The sequence below is a fragment of the Bufo gargarizans genome, chromosome 4 (genome assembly GCF_014858855.1).
Source record: "Bufo gargarizans isolate SCDJY-AF-19 chromosome 4, ASM1485885v1, whole genome shotgun sequence".
Taxonomy (NCBI): Eukaryota; Metazoa; Chordata; class Amphibia; order Anura; family Bufonidae; genus Bufo; species Bufo gargarizans.
The window spans coordinates 448627345-448648332 of record NC_058083.1 but is presented as its reverse complement, the minus strand read 5'-3'; positions in this window follow the sequence as shown (position 1 = coordinate 448648332).

Genomic DNA, 20988 nt, shown 5'->3' with positions numbered 1-20988 from the left:
TGGCTATTGGCTAATATGTGTATTTTGTAAATATTCGCTATATTGCTATATATTCTTGTTTTAGAATATGATGAATATTCTAAAAAACTAAGTTATAGCAATATAGCGAATATTCGTAAAATACACATTTAAACTGCAATTTAGCTAATATAGTGCTATAATCTTTTTTTTTATAATCTAATTTTTGAACTTCAGATTTGGAAAACATTTACACTATAAAAAAAAATAAAAAATACTATGGCACTATATTAGCTAACTTGCAGTCTATATGTGTACGTATTTTACAAATATTCGCTATATTGCTATAACTTAGTTTTTAGAATATGACAAATATTCTAAAAACAAAGTTGTAGCAATATAGCGAATATTCGTAAAATACACATATAGACTGTAGACTTTTTTGTAGTTTAATTTTTTTTGTCACTTCTGAACTTCAGATTTGGAAAAAATGTACACTATTAAAAAAATACTATAGCACTACATTAGCTAAATTGCAGTCTATATGTGTATTTTACGAATATTCGCTATATTGCTATAACTTAGATTTTTTGAATATTGCAAATATATTAGTTATTTAGAATATTTGCCTTTTTTTTTTTTTACAATCTGTACTGTTATTCCACTTTGGCATACTCCTCCCCGACAAGCGTCTCCCTCACCATAGGAATGCCTGTGGGTTAGAATATACCATCGGATCTGAGTTTTCACAATCTCAGGGAAAACTCAGATCCAATGTTATTTTCTAACCCACAGGCGTTCCCATGGTGACAGGGACGCTTGTTGTGAAGGAGTGTGCAAATAACTGTACAGATTGGAAAAACAGGTGAATATTCAAAATAACGAATATATTCACTATATTGCTATATTTGTTTTTTAGATATTCATCATTTTTTTTCCATATTAAAACATGATTCCTTCCATGCCTGAGTTGCTTGTGGGCCAATGACTCATTGACCCACAAGAAAGAAGCAGGGAGGAATCATGTTTTCAGATGTTCAAAAATTACGAATATTCTATATAGCGAATATATAGCACTATATTTGAAATTTTTCAGAATTAGCAAAGTTGCGATATTCGCAATTATTATTCACTATTCAAATATTCAAGCTCAACACTACCACAGACCCCATGAACCGCCGCAGCTTGGTTGGGGTCTCGCCGTCCTCCACCCACGCTGGACCCAAGACCGGCTTCAGATTCCAGTGGGTGAACCTCTCCTAAATCCAGAGAGCAGGAACCAGGAACAAGCTCTTACAAGAGCTTATACTCAGGGGAATATTGTGATATAGCAATCCCCAAGAGTGTAGTTATCCCATCCCCAAAACATGAGCCAAGACTTCATGAAGGGGTAAAGCAGGACTGTTTAATGAGCACAAAGGCATTTCTTATATACAGTTTTCCCCACAGGGTTCCCACTCACGTGGTCCTTGTGGAGTACAGGACACAAAGTCACAACAGCCAATCAACACAGTATTGTACAGTTAGACACTCCCAGCTAATGTACACAAACCCCCCCCCCCTCTGCCTGTGATACAATTAACAAAATACAATAGGCATTGTCTGTGAGGCAACCAACAAAATACAATGGGCGTTGCCTGTGACACAATTAACAAAATACAATGAGCTCTGCCTGTGATACAATTGCCAAACACAATTAACTCAATCACTCAGAGGCATAAAACACACATTTTTCCAAACCACAGAAAACACCCCAAAACACCACATATCCCCATAAAAGTCACATAGCTTTAATCTGGGTGAACAACCTATCCAAAAATCACCCAGATCAGTTCAGGGGTTCAGGAATTTCCAGGAAGTCTTATTTTTGCCCCACTGTGCACATGGTCCCATGCCCAAAATAGTTTCATACACTCAACGGCAAAACACTGCTGGACAATTTAAGATGGCCGCCGCCACATGTTTGAATCTGTTCCAGTAAAAAGTGCAAGGGGCAGAAACAGTGCCTTAAAAATCCAATATGCCCAAATAGTGTCCCAGGGGCCATAATCACAGGGCAAGAGGCTGGCAAGCAGGCCCTCCAACTCCCAGTGACGATGGTGCTTTTGTCACAATATACAAGTAAATATACAGGAAAGAATGTTTCCTACCAATTTTTGGTTTGGTGTGTATTATTGTCAGCCTGTAAAAGTGGCATACTACTCGGACAACATCGTTCCCAGCAGCGACCTGGAATTCCAAGATGCATCCAGACATCCTCCCAAAGCTGTTCCCGAACCATTTCAGAGGTGTTTCCATCAATTTCTGACCTTTTTCTATGAACCCTCCCCTCTTCAGAGCAAGGCGTGCCTGTTTTAATGCTCAGGTTCTCCCATTGACCTCCATTGTGCTCGGGTGCTCTGCCGAGCACCCGAGCATCCCCAAGTGTTCTACTCGGGAACCCGAGCACTTTGCTGCTCGATTAACACTAATAAAGGGTAGATTGTTCTGCACAAGCGTCCAAAAATATGTCTTAATTGGGGCAGAATGCCTGCCCGTATTTATACACTCACAAGTCTTAATTGTCAGAAGAAAGAGTGTCTTGTTCTGAAGAAGCCTAAAAAAAATTCCTCCTTTAATTGGGAAACATCAGCAGCATAGTGTGGCTGTAGAAAGATTGAAGTAATAGTGCCATGTTTGCACAATAGCAGTGGCAGCAGTAGTAGCAAAGCATTCAGTAGACCAGGCATGCTCAACCTGCGGCCCTCCAGCTGTTACAAAACTACAACTCCCAGCATGCCCGAACAGCCTACTGCTATCAGCCTACTGCAGGGCATTGTGGGACTTGTAGTTTTACAACAGCTGGAGGGTCGCAGGTTGAGCATGCCTGCAGTAGACAATGCAGTAGATGTGTGTGCAGCTTTTTAAGGGTAGTAGTAGTGCCGACTGTGTAGCAGTAATGGTAGTGGCTGTAGGGGTAATGAAAGTGGCAGTAGGGGATTGGGAGTTGGGAGTAGCAGCTGAGGCTGCAGCAGCAGTCATATGATACAGAACATGGTGGTAGGCAGGCAGACAGCAGTAGTGGGATGATAGTGGCAATGGCGGCAGTAACAGCCATATGGTACAAAACATAATGGTAGGCAGACAGTGGCGGTTGCATGATAGTGAGTGGCAGCAGCAGACATATACAATGGAGCATGATGACAGGCAGGTAGCGATATTGGCTTGATGAAGGCAGCAAAAGCCATACCGTACAGAACATGATAGTAGGTTCATAGACAGCAGCAATGGCATGATGGGACACCATGAACCTCAGGAGGAGGAGTGTGAAAATTCTCATGGATTCATGCCTTATTCATTTTGACAAAAGGGATGTTTTATACAATGGCGGAGGACAAATTTGTCAGTTTGGGTGTCACAATGTCCCCTGATGCACTGAAACCTTCTCTGAGATGACACTGGAGAACAGAGCATACTAGGACAGTTTGGGCCAATATTACAGTAAGCCTGCCAAGAAGTCCATGGGGCCAGGGAACAGACGCTAGAGAAATGGCCGAAGTCTAGGTAACAGTTCTGTTACTGATAATACAACCATCTGCATCTGTTTGAATGGATCCGGTTGTATTATCTTTAACATATTTTTAACATTGCCAAAACGGATCTGTCATTAACTCCATTGAAAGTCAATAGGGGACGGATCCGTTTTCTATTGTGGCAGATTGTGCCAGAGAAAACTGATCCGTCCACATTGACTTGCATTGGAGTCATGATGGATCCGTTTTGCTCCGCATCCCCAGGACTGAAAGCAAAATATAACATGTTGCAGTTTGCTCTCCAGTCTGGGAACGCAACTAAACGTAACGGAATGCATTTTGAAGCATTCCGTTCTGTTCAGTTCAGTTTTATCCCAATTGACGATGAATGGGTACAAAACTGAAGCGTTTTTTTCCGGTATTGAGTAGTGATGATCGAGCAGGCTCGGCCGAACACTAGGTTGGCTAAAACATCTCGATGTTCGGGACATGACGGTATTTGGAAGAAAACCGCATGTGCTCGAGCGCAATGATCTAGTCTCTGCCTGCACGTTTCTTGGCTACTACGCACAGTACTGTCCCCACAGTAATGCCGTAGCTATGTTGGCTGCTGGCATTACAGTGATTGGCTGGCCAGAATGCATCATCGGGTGCTTTATAGCACCCGATGACGCATATTTGGCTCATTCTTAGTCAGGGAGAGCTGTGCTAAGGAAGGGACAGACAGTGTAGGGAGTGATTTAAGAATATTTTTACCACGAAAACCAAAAGTCCTTTTAAGGACTATTGTGTATGGCAGCAGCAATCTATATTTTTAGAGCAACCAGCGCTAAATTGATGAAACTTTACGGACCAAAAAGTACTTTTAAGGACTATTGTGTGTAGCAGCAGCAATATCGTTTTTTAGCGCAAACTGCGCTAAATAGCTAAAACTTTACAGACCCAAAAGTCCTTCTAAGGACTATTGTGTGTGGCAGCAATATCTATTTTTAGAGTACCCTGCGCTAAATAGTGTACAATAGTTAGACTGCTGCAGACAGCGACATTAGCTGCTCCACATCTCCAGTATGAAGTTTGCGCATCCCAAAAATATCTGTGACATACAGTGTACTTTTTCAATAGCCGGTGTCTGCTTCTAACAGTTGACATAACCAGTGCCACATCTGGAGTGTAACGTGTGCGCTGAAAAAATTTATTTGTGACATTCAGTGTACTTTTTCCGTAGACGGTGTCCACTGCGGACAGTGAAATTAGCTGCACCAAAATCTCCTGTGTAAAGTGTGCGCATCCCCAAAAAATATCTGACATCCAGTGTACTTTTTCTGTAGACGGTGTCCGCTATGGAAGGTGACATTATCTGAGCCACATCTCCAGTGTAAAATGTGGCCGTCCAAAATATATCTGTGACATCAAGTGTACTTTTTCCATAGACGGTGTCCGCTGCGGACAGTGACATTAGCTGCGCCACATCTCCTGTGTAAAGTGTGTGCATCCAAAAAATATCTGTGACATACAGTGTACTTTTTCAATAGATAATGCCCGATTCTGACAGTGACATACCAGTACCACATCTGCAGTGTAACGTGTGCGCTTCAAAAATTTATCTGTGACATACAGCATACTTTTTTGCATACATGCTGCGAATAGTGACATTTCCGGTGGTACCTCTCCTGTATAACGTTTCCTCATCCCAAATACCTGTGACATTCCCTGTAATTTTTCATTAGCCACTGGTGACAGCATTGAAATTATCTGCAGGATATCTGCTGTGTGACTTACTCTACTGTACGTGTGATAGACTTTCTATCGTATATAACATTTAATATGGCCCTGGGCGCGGTGAAAATTTCCATGCTGCCAGAGCACAAGAAAAACAATCATTCACAATACATAGCTTCATGTCCTAGTTTTCAGGGCGGCGCAGGACACCACTCTTGAATTCAGATCAGTGCTGTAACGGATCTCCTAGCACCCCGACCGGGTACCTCCGTCGATAGATGCTCCTAGTGCTTTCCGAGGACTCCAAGCACTCCACTTGACACCGTACGCCCTGTAGACCCCACGAACCGCTGCAGCTTGGTTGGGGTCTCACCGTCCTCCACCCACGCTGGACCTACGACAAGGCTCCAGGCTCCAGTGGGTGAACCTCTCCTACAGCCAGAGAGCAGGAACAGCTCTTACAAGAGCTAGTAGTTATGCCAGGGGAGTATAGCAAATCGTCAGCGTATAGCAATCCCCCAGTTTTGATCAGTTATCCAAACACCAGTCTCAACATGATGAAGGATAAAACAGGAACACTTTATTGAGGGCTACTCGCCCGTATTTATGCAGGTCCCTATCTGGTGGACACGCCCCCAGGGGACCAGAATGGAGACTGCGACACACCGAACAGATACAACACATCCCCACAATGCATCATGGTTTCCTCCTCTCTGCCCCAGAGACAACCTAGGAATAATCCAATTATCTCTCAGGACAAAGGGGAGATCGCCAATACACATGTGGAGACAACAGGACAGAAATCACCATTTAAACACACAATGTCACACCCTCCCAGCAACCACAGACATTTAACATATTCCCAGATAGCTCAAGTCTGAGTGCATATCATTAGGCGAATGGCACTCAGACCACACAAATACAATTAAACTAGCCATCTGGGTACCCTCACATAACAAAATACAATTCCAAAGACAGATTTAAGCTGTGCGGCCGGCCTGTCTTCTTTAAAGTTAGTATGGGCCATAATCCTGAGGCAGGAGGCTGGCAACCAGCCCCCTCCAAAACACTGTGATGAGGTTGGTTTCGTCACAAGTGCGACCAGGTGGTTGGTTGGATTGCAGCAGATAATGATTCCAGTTGCTTAAGCAAAACCCTGTCATCCACCAAGTCCAGTCTCAATAGCCAAGAGTCTGCTCAACCCAATCCTCACCCTGATCCTCCTTCCTCCCACCATGGAGAGTCTGGGCAAACAAGTGATCCCACTCTTGGATATTCCGAGGAGCTCTTTTCAGCACCATTCATTAATTTGGCCCTCTCGCCAAGCAGGCTTGAAGAGGGACAGATCTTGCACCTTGATTCCCAAACTCATGAGCATCCACAATAACAAGAAGATTATGGTGGAGAATGGCAATTACTGTTTAATGAGGTGGATGATGATGAGACACAGTTGCCAATAACTCAACTGCAATTACTGTCTTAAGAGGTTGATGAAGAGGATGAGACACAGTTGTCAATCACTGAGGTAGTGGTTAGGTAAACAAGTCAGGAGTTTGAGCAAAGTGAGGAAGTGGAAGAGGAGGTGGTGGACGATGAACTCACTGACCCAACCTATGAAGGTGGAAAGCCGAGCGAGGTCAGCGGTACAGAGGGGAAAAGATCTGTTTCACTGCAACAGTGGAAGACGCAGTGGGGTGGCAAAAGGGAGAAGGCGGGCCACACCAAACAGGCCCGCAACTGTTCCCCGGAGCACCCTCTTGCGGAAATCTTCCTTGCCAAGGGGTAGGTGTTCTGCAGTCTGCCGCTTTTTGGAGGAAAGTGTGGATGACAAAAAAATTGTAGTTTGCAACCTGAGCAGTACCAAAATGAGCCGGGGCATGAACACGAGCAACCTCACCACCACCAGTATGATCCACCACATGACATCCAAGCACCGTAATTAGTAGGACAAAATGCCTGGGTCTGCAATCTGTGTCTGCAGGTCACACCACTGCCTCCTCTTCCCCTGTTTTATATGCTGGCCAATCCCCTGTCGAAGGCGTAGGCCCGGATGGCTCCTGCCCTGCACCTGGACCTTGGCAGACACCATCAGCAACCGCATCCACTTCCGTGTCACAGCACAGTGTCCAAATGTCCTTACCCCAGGCATTTGAACACAAGCGCGAATACCCAGCCTCCCACCCACATGCCATACCATTTTTGACATTTAGGCTTGTGGACACTGAGGCCTTCTGCAGCCTGATGTCAGCGGCCGTCCAACGTTACGCAGTCCCAACCGTCACTATTTTTCAAGGTGTGCCATGCACGCGTTACACCAACAGGTGTCCCGTAACATCACACGTGCCCTGACCAATGCAGTTACTGGGAAGGTCCACTTAACCATGGACACATGGACATGTGCATTCGGCCAGGGACACTAAATTACCCTGACGGCACACTGGGTGAATGTTGTGGAGGCCGGGAGCGAGTCGTACTCTGGGATGGCACAGGTGCTACCGACACCATGGATTGCGGGCCCTAATTTCATCAGGGTTTCCGCCACCACCTACGTTAGTGCCTTCAACACCCTTTTCTCCTCCTACATCTCCTCCTCCACTTCCACCTGCGAATTATCTGCATGCAGCACCAGTCAGTCATCAGTCGGTAGCTGGAAGCAGTGTAGCACTGCAGTGGGGAAGCGGCAACAGGCCTAGCTGAATCTGATATGCTTGGGGGACAAACAACACATCGCCGCAGAGCTATGGCAGGTGATAAGACACCAGACTGAGCTGTGGCTCTCGCCACTCAACCTAGAACCAGTCATGGTTGTGTCTGATAATGGCCGTAACTTGGTGGCGGCTTTGGAGCTCGGGAAGCTTACACACATCCCATGCCTAGCCCACGTCTTAAACTTAGTGGTTCAGCGGTTTCTCAAAACCTACCCCAATTTGCCTGAGCTACTGGTGAAGGTGCACCATGTGTGTGCACATTTCAGCAAGTCATCAACAGCTTCAGCCGATCTGTTAACGCTGCAGCAGCGCTGGAAATTGCCAGCTCACCGGCTGTTGTGTGACTTGAGCACGTGCTGGAACTGCACATTCCACATGTTGGCCAGGCTTTTGTGAGCAGCAGAGGGCAGTAGTGGAATACCAGCTGCAACATAGTCATTGCCTTTCCAGTCAGCTTCCGCTATTCACAAGCGAGGAGTGGGCATGGATGTCTGATCTCTGAGGTTTTAAGAAACCTTGAGGAATCAACAAAGATGGTGAGTGGCATAACCATCCCACTTCTGTGTCTACTCAAACGCTCGCTGCTCACAATTAAGGACGGCGCTTTGCATGTGGAAATGCGGGAAGACATTACACAGGGTGATAGTCAGACCACCCTCAGTTCGTCTTCTCAGAGCGAATTGGACGATGAAGGGGAGGAGGATGAGCAGGAAACAGTTGCCTCTGCTACAGAGGTTAGTACCCATGGAAGTTTAATTCCACCTGTTCAGCATGGGTAGGCAGAAGAGGAGGAAGAGGGTGAGGAGATTGAGAGTGATCCTCCTTATTACAACAGCGAAGTCTTGCCTGTTGGTACTCTGGCACACATGGCTGACTTCATGTTAGGCTGCCTTTTCCGCGACCCACGCTTTATACACATTTTAGACAACACGGATTACTATAGCAAAGAAAAATAAATAGTTCTATGTTGTTCACCCTTCTGGACCCCTGCTACAAAGATAACTTTTTATCTCTCACTCCTCTTGTAGAGAGGACGAACAAAATGGTTCAATACCAGAAGATCCTTGTTGAAAAATAGCTCCAAAAGTCTGACAATGCTGGCAGCAGAGTCCATATTTCCTTGGCCAACCGAGGAGGGGAGACAAGGGGAACACCCAGCAGTTTCAACAGAGGCAGGGAAAGACTCTCCAAAGCCAGCACCCTCACCCTGATTCACGGCCTAGTGTCACAAGGAGGGGTAAATTTTGGAAAATGGTGAAGGAATACATAGCAGACCGTGTCAGTGTCCTCAATGATCCCTCAGTGTTTTACAACTACTGGGTGTCCAAGCTGGACATGTGGCACGAACTGGCGCTCTACGCCTTGGAGGTACTGGCCTGCCCTGCCGCCAGTGTTTTGTCTGAGCGGGAATTTAATGCTGCTGGTGCGATTATAACAGAAAAGCGTATCCGCCTGTTAACTGAAACTGCTGACAGGTTGACTTTTATAAAAATGAACAAGGCCTGGATTGACCATGACCTCTCGACTCCACCAGAGGAAAGCTGATGAACATAAAGGGTATATGGTTGAATCTTCCTTTTCTCATCCTCATTCTTCTCTTCTGTCATATCAACACATGCTTATTCATCACATATAATGCCCTCGCATATATGCCCTTCGGATATAATGTTTTACAGGGTCAGCTCAGCTGCAGACCCTCGTATATACTTTTTTAGAGGGTCAGCTCACCAGCAGGCCTTCACCTATATTCTTTTACAGGGTCAGCTTACCTAAAGGCCCTCACATATAATGTTTTAGAGGGTCAGCTCACCTGCAGGCCCTCACCTACAATCTTTTAGAGGGTCAGCTCACCAGCAAGCCCTCGCATATAATTTTTTGCAGGGTAAGCTCACCAGTAAGCCTTCACCTACAATATTTTACAGGGTCAGCTCTCCAGCATGCCTGCACCTCAAATCTTTTACAGTGTCAGCTCATTAGCAGACCCGCACCTAAAATCTTTTACAGGGTCAGCTCTCCAGCAGGTCTTCACCTACAATCTTTTACAGGGACAGCTCACCTGAAGGCCCTCGCATGTAATGTTTTAGATAGTCAGCTCACCAGCAGGCCCTCACCTACATTCTGCCTGTGCCTGAAATAGCAAAGCTTCTTAAAGCAATGAGCTTTGTTATTAGTTTGTTTAGGCGTGTGCCGGAGCGATACAGATCTTGCAGCAGGGTAAGGTGGTGGGAACAAAAAGGAGGATGGGCTGGCTCCAGGGGTGGCTGTTGTAAGGAGAGCGGGGTGTGCTGCCCGAGGACCTTGGGAAACATGACAGGGCCTCTGAAGAGGTAAAGAGCCGCAGACTCATGTGACTGGTCGCCGGTGACCCTGCTCACCCCTCCTCCTATCACCCCACTAGTGACCCTCCTTCCCCCTCCTCCTGTCACCCCACTTGTGACCCTGCTCCCCCTCCTCCTGTCACCCCACTAGTGACCCTACTCCGCCCTCCTCCTGTCACCTCACTAGTGACTCTGCTTCCCCCTCCTCCTGTCACCTCACTAGTGACCCTGGTCCCCCCCCCCTCTTGTCACCCCACAGGGAAAAAGCTGAACAGACTCCACTGACTATGATGGGATCCGTTCAGTTTTTTGTTCAGGATCATGTCTTTTTACTGGACACAGGTCCAAACGCAGTCTCCAACCCAGATTTGAAAAGGCCTACGTATTATGTATTTTAGTAATGCTCACACGTGCCCCATCATAGTGTTTGCATTTCTTTCTGGCAAAGTTACCTGGTTCTGGCCAGCGAAATATATACCATGTGTAGTGCAGCCCTCAGACGGAAAATGGTTGGGCACCACTGATCTAGTTCTGCCATTCATACTTAATCTTAATCTGTTCTGTTACACATAGACTTACTGCACATCAAACTTAGTCTCAATAGGTGGTCTAATATAGAGGCACACTTATCGAGTACACTTTCTTCACTATTCATGCATAATCTGTTACATTACTGATTCAGTTACTTTGCACTATGGCCACCACATAGTCCTTCCTCTGTATTTACCTCAAGTGCTACTGCTGCTTGCGCTGCTTTCACTAACACCATCAACATAGCTATACATGGGACTCCCGCCTCCCCCTGAACTCCCCTCCTCATGGAACTTCAAAAGCTGACTGTTCTCACTCAATTCATAAACAGTGAGACTCTTTTGTGTATTTTCCTTATTGTGTCGTTTTTTGTTGTTGTCTCTTCTTAGGAAGAAACAAGGTGCTCCACTAGGAGGGAGCAGTGAAAAAAGAGAGGATGCAATCTAAAACTGAAAGGCTTCTCTGGGGTTACAAGGAGGAGGAGCAGGGGGAATACTATGACCCCTGGCTCCAAGGCACTCAGCTATCAGACTCAGCAGTGACCTCTGCATCATCCTGCTGTGACTGAGAGGAGGAGTGAGCCACCCAGTACACAATATCATGCTCTTTGTCCTTAATAGTGTTGCACCTTTCAAAAGCAAGGGAAAACTATGGCCTACTACTTCTACTACTACTTGCTGGTGCTGCTACTGCTGCTACCCATATGTTGGCTCTGGGAAGATGAGAGTTTGGTCTTTTGTTTTGCACTCTTCCATTTTCCAATTTATTATGAGGCCTAAAGATGAAATCTCATGAGTTTCCTTTAAATTAAAAGTCATGGGTTTCTTATAGTCAAAGGTTTGGTACACACATACAGTGGGATGCGAAAGTTTGGGCAACCTTGTTAATCGTCATGATTTTCCTGTATATATCGTTGGTTGTTAGGATAAAAAATGTCAGTTAAATATATCATATAGGAGACACACACAGTGATATTTGAGAAGTGAAATGAAGTTTATTGGATTAACAGAAAGTGTGCTATAATTGTTTAAACAAAATTAGGCAGGTGCATAAATTTGGGCACCACAAAAAAATAAATGAAATCAATATTTAGTAGATCCTCCTTTTGCAGAGATTACAGCCTCTGAACGCTTCCTGTAGGTTCCAATGAGAGTCTGGATTCTGGTTGAAGGTATTTTGGACCATTCCTCTTTACAAAACATCTTTAGTTCTTTCAGGTTTGATGGCTTCCGAGCATGGACAGCTCTTTAAGTCACACCACAGATTTTAAATTATATTCAGGTCTGGGGACTGAGGTGGCCATTCCAGAACATTGTACTTGTTCCTCTGCATAAATGCCTTAGTGGATTTTGAGCAGTGTTTATGGTCGTTGTCTTGTTGAAAGATCCAGCTCCGGCGCATCTTCAGCTTTGTCACTGATTCCTGGACATTGGTCTCCAGAATCTGCTGATACTGAGTGGAATACATGTGTCCCTCAACTTTGACAAGATTCCCAGTCCCTGCACTGGCCCCACAGCCCCACAGCATGATGGAACCACCACCATATTTTACTGTAGGTAGCAGGTGTTTTTCTTGGAATGCTGTGTTCTTTTTCCTCCATGCATAATTCCCCTTGTTATGGCCAAATAACTCAATTTTAGTTTCATCAGTCCACAGCACCTTATTCCAAAATGTGCTTTAGCCCAACTTAAGTTGCACTTTTTGTGCTGTGGTGTCACGAGGGTGTCAAGAGCCACGTCTGACTCCGTTATACCCGGGGTCAGGAAGTCGCAGCGGGTGGCTGCGCGCTCTATGTCTAAAGATCACGCTGTTTCTTAATGATATTTTTCTGTGTTTGCCTTACTATCCTTTTTGTCTCACTCAGGGATCCGTAGCGTCTCCTCCTCAGCTGTTTCTTGTCTGTCACTCCCAATCTCCTTATATTCTCCTCTCTCACTTCTTTGGTTGCCAGATATAGAGCTTCCTGCCTGGACTTCTATACTGACCCACTGGAGCTGTGAATCCTGGTTGTTTTTCCAGAGTGTTACCCTCCGGATCCCTGTTGGGCTTTTTGTTGTCTTCTGTTGTCGCCCACCTGGGATTATATGTTGTCTGTATTGTCTGTCCTCCCCTTGGTGTTTTCCTTTAGAGTTAGTGGTGCGGACTAGTGTTCCCACCACCCTATTCACTATCTAGGGCTCATCTTAGGGAAAGCCAGGGTTTTAGGCACGCGATCGGCAAGGTGAGTCAGGGGTCACCACCTTTCCCTCTCCCTTGGACAGAGCCTTCCCTTTTCCCTCCTTTTGTGTCACGTATGTGATAGGCACGCCGGTTGTGATATTATATCTGGCCCTTATTTTTGGGGAAGAGAAAAAATAAAAAAATAAATAATTATATATATTTTTTTCTCTCTCTCTATTTAGAATCCAGTATGAATCCTATTGATGCTTTGGCAAAACAACTTCAAGGCCTGTCTTTGGAGGTGGCAGGATTAAAGGCGTCGGTCCTCCAGCAACAGCAGCAAATGCAGCAGACTGCAAGCCCAGCGGTTGCTATGGGTAGCCAGGTTGTTGCAGAACCCAAAGTTGTTCTTCCTGACAGATTTTCTGGGGGAAGGGACAAGTTTGTGACGTTCCGTGAGGCCTGTAAATTATATTTTAAGCTGCGCTTTTACTCCTCTGGTAATGAAGAACAGCGGGTGGGGATTGTTATTTCCCTGCTTCAGGGGGACCCGCAATCCTGGGCGTTCTCTTTACCCCCTGGTTCCCAGGCTCTCCGGTCAGTGGATGAATTTTTTGGGGCCTTGGGTCTCATATATGATGACCCTGACCGAGTCGCCCTGGCTGAATCGAAGATACGGAGACTCCTACAGGGAGATCGGCCAGCAGAGGAATATTGCTCAGAGTTCCGTAGGTAGGCTACGGATACTCAGTGGAATGACCCGGCTCTCAGGAGTCAGTTTTTCTCTGGGTTATCCGAAAGGGTTAAGGATGCGCTTGCGCTGTATGAGACTCCCCTTTCCCTTGATGCTGTTATGTCCCTCTCTATCAGAATAAATAGACGTCTTAGGGAGAGATTGAAAATTCCTGAGCAATTGGTAACCTCTCCCAAGCAGCAGTTAGTCTGTACTGACCTAGACTTGCCAATGCAGCTAGGAGGAACTACTCGTCAGGTCCATCCTCCTGAGGCTCTCCGTAGGCGTGGGGCTTGTTTTTTCTGTGGGGAAAGGGGTCATTTCATTAATGTCTGTCCTTCCTTTCTCAAAAACAAAAGACCGTCGGAACCACTAACCCCAGGCTGTGCGGAGGATGTCAGCCGGGGGGTATACGCTTCCTCCATACGAACATCTCAGTTTGTGTTGCCAGCGTTTATTGTTTTTGGTGTTAAGACGGAGACTATTTCTTTCTTTTTATACAGTGGAGCAGGGGTAAATTTGATTGATGCCCATTTTGCCCGCACTATGGGTTTGTCTCTCTGTACGCTGCAGAGACCTATTCCCATATTCGCTATTGATTCTGCTTCTCTGTCTCAGAGAAACCTCACTCACATTGTCCATAACTTACACCTTCGGGTAGGGGACTACCATAATGAGTGTCTTTCATGTTACGTTCTGGAGGGCCTTCCCTCTCCTGGTCTTCCCTGGTTGGTAGCGCACAATGCTGTGGTGGATTGGCAGGCCAGGGAGATATTGGAGTGGAGTGAGCATTGCAGAGAAAATTGCTTAAATAGCAATAGCTTAGTCGACTCCATAGCTACCCTACCTACATTTATTTCGGACTTTGAGGAAGTTTTTTTCTGAAAAGGGTTGTCAGAAGTTACCACCTCACCGTCCTTATGATTGCCCAGTTAACCTGATTCCCGGTGCAAAATTACCCAAGACCAGGTTATATAATCTATCGGGTCCCGAGAGACAAGCCATGAAAGATTATATCTCCGAGAGTCTGGCTAAGGGACACATCAGACCCTCTTCTTCACCCGTGGCTGCAGGGTTTTTCTTTGTTAAAAAGAAAGATGGGGGCCTGCGTCCTTGCCTAGATTTCCGCGAGCTAAACCGGATAACCATCCGAGACCCATACCCTCTTCCTCTCATTCCTGACCTTTTTAATCAGATTGCGGGTGCTAAGTGGTTCTCCAAACTTGATCTTAGGGGGGCCTACAATCTGATTCATATCAAGGAAGGGGATGAGTGGAAGACAGCTTTTAACACCCCTGGGGGGCATTATGAAAATTTAGTCATGCCTTTCGGTCTGACCAATGCTCCTGCTGTCTTCCAACATTTCGTTAATGATATTTTTAGTCATCTTATCGGCAGGTTTGTGATGATATACCTAGATGTTATCTTAATTTATTCAGCTGATCTGAAAACACATGAAGTACATGTCAGACAGGTACTGCAGGTCCTACGAACGAATAAATTATATGCGAAAATTGAAAAGTGTGTCTTCGCCGTTCAGGAAATACAGTTCCTAGGATATCTATTATCTGCTTCAGGTTTCCGTATGGATCCTAGGAAGGTCCAGGCAATTTTAGATTGGGATCTTCCTGAGAACCTTAAAGCTCTACAACGGTTTTGGGGTTTTCGCAAAATTCTATAGAAAGTTCATCAAAAATTATTCAGTGATCGTCAAACCACTAACTGACATGACTAGGAAGGGGACTGATTTTTCTAAATGGTCTGACGCCGCTAAAATTGCATTTTCCTGCACCTGTTCTAATTCAACCCGATGTCTCCCAGCCTTTTATTGTTGAAGTAGATGAGTCAGAGGTGGGAGTGGGGGCTGTACTGTCTCAGGGTCCGTCTCCTGGCAAATGGCGTCCTTGCGCTTTCTTTTCCAAAAAATGATCTACAGCTGAGAAAAACTATGATATTGGAAATAGGGAACTATTAGCGATTAAACTAGCGCTTGAAGAATGGCGTCACTTCTTAGAGGGAGCAATCCAACCCATGGCGGTCATTACGGATCACAAAAACCTTCTGTACCTAGAATCGGCTAAGCGTCTCACCCCTAGACAAGCTAGGTGGTCTCTATTTTTTACCAGGTTTAACTTTGTCATCACCTATCGTCCTGGGGCAAAAAATACCAAGGCAGACGCATTATCTCGTAGTTTCCCTGGAGGGGGTAATGTTAGTGATCCGGTACCCATTTTACAAAGAGGAGTGGTTGTCTCTGCTGTACACTCTATTCTGGAGGGGAAGGTGTTAGAGGCCCAGGGGGACGCCCCGGTCTCTTTCCCCTCAGAGAAATAGTTTGCACCGTTAAACCTGCATCTCGAATTATTAAAGGAACATCATAATTCGGCACTAGTAAAGCAACCTTAGAGCTATTGTCTCGTCATTTTTGGTGGCCAAGGTTGCGTCAGGATGTAATGGATTTTGTGTCTACTTGTTCTACTTGTGCACGCGTGAAAGTCTCTCATACACGTCCTGCAGGGTCTTTATTGCCACTTGTCATTCCCAATAGGCCATGGACACATCTGTCAATGGATTTCATCACTGACTTACCTTTGTCTGCAGGTAAAACAGTTATCTTGGTTGTAGTAGACAGGTTTAGCAAAATGGTACACTTCATTGCGTTACCCGCACTTCCTAATGCTAAGACTCTTGTTCAGGTGTTCATCAGTGAAATCGTGAAGCTTCACGGGGACCCTTCCGATGTGGTTTCGGATCGGGGCACCCAATTTATTTCTAAGTTTTGGAAAGCTTTTTGTTCCCGTTTTGGGGTACACTTATCTTTTTCCTCAGCTTTCCATCCTCAGTCGAATGGACAGACTGAGCGTACCAACCAAAACCTTGAGACATATCTAAGGTGTTTTGTGTCTGAAAATCAAGAGGTATGGTCATCATATTTACCGTTAGCCGAGTTTGCCATAAATAATCGCCGTCAGGAATCCACTGGCATATGGTTTTCATCCCCAATTCTGTACTTTCAAAGAGGGGGGGTCTTCTGGGGTTCCCGAAGAGGAATTTTTTTCTTCATCTCTTTCATCTGTATGGCAGAAGGTGCAATCTAACTTGAAAAATATGGGAGGTAAATATAAATGCATGGCTGATAAGAAACGGTCGCCAGGTCCAGACCTAGGAGTGAATGACTATGTGTGGTTATCTACTAGGAATATTAAGTTGAAGGTTCCCTCTTGGAAACTGGGTCCTAGGTTCGTTGGTCCTTACAAAATAGTAGCCGTCATTAACCCCGTGGCTTTTCACCTGGAGCTACCTCAGACTTTTAAGATCCATAACGTCTTCCATAAGTCGTTACTCAAGAAGTATGTTCCACCTCTAGAACCGTCACCGCTGCCACCCCCTCCTGTTGTTGTGGTTGGTAATCTGGAGTTTCAAATATCCAAAATTGTTGATTCTCGTCTGGTCCGCCGCTCTCTTCAGTATCTGGTGCATTGGAGGGGTTATGGTCCAGAGGAAAGAATGTGGGTTCCAGCATCAGAGGTAAACGCCAACAGGTTAGTTCAGGCTTTCCATGCCTCTCATCCTGAGAGACCTTGTCCTGAGTGTCCGGAGGCCCCTCGTAGAAATGGGGGTACTGTCACGAGGGTGTCAAGAGCCACGTCTGACTCCGTTATACCCGGGGTCAGGAAGTCGCAGCGGGTTTCTTAATGATAGTTCTTTGTTTTTGCCTTACTATCCTTTTTGTCTCACTCAGGGATCCGTAGCTTCTCCTCCTCAGCTGTTTCTTGTCTGTCACTCCCAATCTCCTTATATTCTCCTCTCTCACTTCTTTGGTTGCCAGATACAGAGCTTCCTGCCTGGACTTCTATACTGACCCACTGGAGCTGTGAACCCTGGTTGTTGTTCCAGAGTGTTACCCTCCGGATCCCTGTTGGGCTTTTTGTTGTCTTCTGTTGTCGCCTACCTGGGATTATATGTTGTCTGTATTGTCTGTCCTCCCCTTGGTGTTTTCCTTTAGAGTTAGTGGTGCGGACTAGTGTTCCCACCACCCTATTCACTATCTAGGGCTCATCTTAGGGAAAGCCAGGGTTTTAGGCACGCGATCGGCGTACGGGTGAGGAACCCGTCTAGGGACGTCAGGGCAGTCAGGTGCCAGCCGCAAGGTGAGTCAGGGGTCACCACCTTTCCCTCTCCCTTGGAAAGAGCCTTCCCTTTTCCCTCCCTTTGTGTCACGTATATGATAGGCACGCCGGTCGTGATATGTGGGTGGATAAAAAGCTTCCTCTGCATCACTCTCGCACACAGCATCTCCTTGTGTAAAGTGCGCCGAATGGTTGAACGATGCACACTGACTCCATCTGCAGCAAGATGATGTTGTAGGTCTTTGGTGCTGGCCTGTGGGTTGACTCTGACTAATCTTACCATTCGTTGCTTCTGTCTATCCGAGATTTTTCTTGGTCTGCCACTTCGAGCCTTAACTTGAAATGAGCCTGTGGTCTTCCATTTCCTCAATATGTTCCTAACTGTGGAAACAGACATCTGAAATCTCTGAGACAGCTTTCTGTATCCTTCCCCTAAACCATGATGGTGAACAATCTTTGTCTTCAGGTCATTTGAGAGTTGTTTTGAGACCCCCATGTTGCTACTCTTCAGAGAAAATTAAAAGAGGAGGGAAACTTACAATTGACCCCCTTAAATACTATTTCTCATAATTGGATTCACCTGTGTATGTAGGTCAGGGGTCACTGAGCTTACCAAGCCAATTTGAGTTCCAATAATTAGTTCTAAAGGTTTTGGAATCAATACAATGACAACAGTGCCCAAATGTATGCACCTGCCTAATTTTGTTTAAACAATTATAGCACACTTTCTGTAAATCCAATAAACTTCATTTCACTTCTCAAATATCACTGTGTGTGTCTCCTATATGATATATTTAACTGACATTTTTTATCGTAACAACCAACGATTTATACAGGAAAATCATGATGATTAACAAGGTTGCCCAAACTTTCGCATCCCACTGTATTATTGAACGGTGCTAGCAAAATTGCAAGTGTGTTTACTGTAATTTAAAGACAGAGGTGTATTTAAATTCCCCCTCCCTTCTACAAACAGACTGCTATTGTCAATTTACTTTGAAATGCAGTGTTGGTGGTGGAATTTCTTTGAACTATGTATATATTTAATATCAGTGGACTGGTTCCAACAATTAATTTTTGTACTATAAAACACACGGTGAGATACACTATAGTGCCTGCTATCAGCAATATAACAATGCAATATTGGTCATTTCATTGCTTCAATACATCTCAAACAAAGAATTAAACTGCTTAGTTTTAGCATAAAAAATGTCCTACTGTTTTGTATCTACTATTTCTACACTGACATTTCTGTCTCTGTGGTTACATACTAAAATCAAACAATGTGTAGTCTGACCCTACAGTATCTGCCTCCTATTACTAACTGATATACTTTCAGTAGGTTATCAAAAAGTAGAGGAGAAATGGAGAGGACTATGACTGCAGGATCAGACTACCCTTTTTTTTTGCAGTCTGTTACAATAAAAAACAGATAAGTCTATATATAGGCTGTAGATACAAAACAGTTGCACCTTTTTTCTACTTCATTTTTTAACTTACGGATGTAGCAGGGTTGATACTGAAATTCTTAACTCTAATTTATTAACTCATCGTCATATCCTAAAATAAAAAAAAAGTTATTAAAAAGTAATTGAAGGTGTTGGCTTAACACAACTAGTACACCAGCCAAGAGAAGGTGAAAGGGAGTAAAAAGAGTTTAACATGTCTTGTAAGATACATCAAATGTGTCACATGCCATCCAGTACTGTGATACATTTGATCCAAGTTTAGCCTGTTTATATTAATACATCTCCCCCTATATATGTTGTCTGCACCCTTTGCCCTATGGTTTCTGTTTTTTGACTAAATAAATATGTTCAAATACTCAGGAAATGATGGAACATGTGTCAACCATACAGTTTAGAATGTATTATTTTGGCATCTTCTGTATTAGATGTTGTTGTAAAGTAACTATTATGGCCAACATTTATATAGATATAATAACATTTTGAACTGACTATATTATACATATGATAAGTTTAAATGACTGTATAGACCTGTGCTCTAATTTGATATGTAGGGCAGTACCTACAAGGGATGATCACCTGCTATTTATCTCCCCGTTGCTTGCTGATTGGCTGCTTTTTTGTTTAGCTCCATTAGGGCAGAGCTTGTATACCGCTTAGCTACAGTGCCTATAGGATGCATGAGGTAGTCTGAGACACACCTCCAGTCTCTTCATTGGTTCAGGTTGCTACATTCTTTTTGCCTTGTCAGGTTGGTTGCTTTTTATGAACCCAATTCTATCATAGGTTCACCAGAAAATCAGTGCTTGGTGTCTATTGCAGCTTTTAAAAACCTTTAAAAGGAACTTGCAACACATATACTATAAATTACACATTTTCTAAACTGATGCCTTCAACATTACTACTGTTCTACTGTAAGTCTATTATAAGTCTAATAAATATAGCACTAATGCAGTTAAAAATACAAATATTACATGTTCACATACATTAAAGTTCACTGCCCACAGGCTGTTGCCTCTTTATGTGTATTTGCCTATGCCTTAGTCACAGTAGATTTGCTCCTTTCCATGTATTTTACCATGTTAGCAGGTGCTGACTTTTTCATTGCATTTTATATGTGGAGTGGTGACTGCCTCCATCTTGATCATGCCCTCTTCTTGCCTGACCAATGTATATTTTATATAGAAGCAAGGCAGTTTCTACCTATCAAGTAAAGCTGCATATCCTGAGTTTATTTTGGAGGCTTAGAACCTACAGGAGACCTACAAAAGAGAGAATGAGTCTAGTTTCCTGATGCACAGGTATTTTATGCCATCTTGGTACCCATATAATTGAGGCTATCTTGTCATGTCATGTGGGCTTACCACAGACATATAGGTAAATGGCACACACATTTTGAAGTAATAAGCCTTTAGTAGGGGTTGCTCAGAGGGTAACTATAAGGCAACTCAAACTAGAAATAATGCATACCTTTATCATGTTTTTTTTTTTTTTTTTTTCATATCTTACCTGTTTGAATATATACTACCTGCAAATGATTTTTAAATAACAAATCATAAAAATGAACTTATAGATTTAAAATGTACCATAAATTGGAAATCAGAAAGTAACTATCTGTGGTCTTAGGTCCAGATTCTTTTGATCTGTAACCATTCAATAAATTGAAAGTCTGCAAACATCTGCATATTGCATAGAAACTGCAAGCTTCAGTACACACTAATGAAGAGAATTCATATACTGCATAAAAAATATC